Source organism: Octodon degus, unplaced genomic scaffold, assembly GCF_000260255.1.
Source record: "Octodon degus isolate 3935 unplaced genomic scaffold, OctDeg1.0 scaffold00212, whole genome shotgun sequence".
In the NCBI taxonomy this organism is placed as follows: domain Eukaryota; kingdom Metazoa; phylum Chordata; class Mammalia; order Rodentia; family Octodontidae; genus Octodon; species Octodon degus.
In genome coordinates, this window is record NW_004524788.1 from 1,970,325 (window position 1) to 1,972,174 (window position 1,850).

Consider the following 1,850-nt stretch of genomic DNA (forward strand, 5'->3'; position numbering starts at 1 on the left):
TAATTTTAAAAAATAGGTCCACCTGAGGACAAACTGGAACCCTTTACAACTATGAGCCAAGATAAACCTTTTGTTTTTACAAGTTGGTTGTCTCAGGTACTCACCTTACTGAGAGAAAGCTAGCATATCTATGGTGCACCAAGATCAGAAGGCACCAGGCAAAAGAAGAGAAAATCTGCCTAGAAATCATAGTGATCACTTGGTGATTTGTTTGGGGTTGGGGGAATTAACCTCATGAGTCTGTGTGGGGGTCAGAGACTACCTCCCAAAAGTGAAATTCACTTCTTGGTCTTTTTTTTTCCCCCCTGTATTTAGCACAGGGTCTATGGAGTCTCACTACACAGATCAGACTAGTCGTGATCCTCCTGTGTTCAGCCTCCCAAGCACTGGGATTATAGGCATGCGCCACCACACTCAGTCTCAATCGCTCTCAGCATGCCATGGGGGTGAGGCGGGCACGGCACGCCAGGGATCGAACCCAGTCCCTGCATCTGCCTAAGCAGGAGCTTTAATCCACTGAGCTATCTGGCCTGCCCTTCATTTCTCGGTCTTGCTAGTAATGAGAGCATCAGCATCTGAACCAGGCTGCTCTCTCAGGACACTGCACAGGCTTTAAAGAGATAGAGATACAAGGACTATATGAGGTGCATGTTGGTAAGCTTGCCAGACATGACCTGAGTCAGGTTTCCATAGGTGACATCCATCCCTGATAGCCAGGGCCTAGCCTGGGCACCGCTGCTTGTGCCACTGGCAGTGTCTCTGCTCAGCACAAGACTAGCTCTGAGATGTGTGTGGTTTGGAAAGCTGTTCCTGTTTGCATGACTTCCAAGGCTTACCCTCTGTTCCTCCCTCCAAAATCTAGAGGCTTCACAATAAGCCATCTTTAAAAAATCATTTTCTGCTTCCACTGGTGAGGTTTGACTCATATGCACAATCTGCATAGCTGCAGGTTCCACCAACAGTGTAGATTCAATGAACAGTAGGTCAAAACTATTTGGAAAAAAATTGCTTCCATATTAAACATGTTCAGACTTTTTTCCTTGTCATTATTCCCTAAATACTACAGTATAAGAGCTCTTTATACAGTGTTGTCATCACATTAGCTATGACAAGTAATCCAGATATGATCTGATTTAAAACATACAGAGGGATCCTTGAGACTTTATGCAAATAATATGCCTTAGTATCTGCAGAGGAGGCTTAGAACCGATCTCCTGAAGATACGATGACATGGCAGGGCATGAGAATTCCAGTTGAGGACAGAGACTGCAGAGCAGCCAGGAATAGAAGAAGCTGAGACTGGTGAGATTTTCGGGAGGCCCCTTCCCCTGTCTCCGGCTGCAGTGTGCCCCCAGAGATTGATAAAGACCATGAGCTTTGGCCTCATTCTAGGGAAAGGGCTGGTTGACACACCGTGTCAGTTTGAGAAGTCTAAGAGCTTAACTAAGTAACTCAGCAGTCCTACATCCTAGGGCATGGAGGACATGCCCTTACAGCTCCAGGATGTTTTTCATCCTGTCAATTTGAGAAGTTTAGAAGTTTAATTAAGTGACTCAGCAGGGAGCCAAGGGCCTCATTTTATAAATATCCTGAGCCTATGCAAGAAGAAGGCAGGGAGATGGTGCATAAAGAAGAAAAAGAGGCCTGTTTCTCTCTCTCTCTCTCTCTCTCTCTCTCTCTCTCTCTCTCTCTCTCTCATGCTCTTGTTGTTTTTGCTGTCTTCTGCCACCTTGAACTATTGGGCCTCTGCCATGGCCACCCTGCCTTGGAGCCAGATCATTAGGGACCGAAACCTCCACAAACTGTGAACTAAATAAACTTTTCCTTCCTAAATTTTGGTTGTCAGGTAT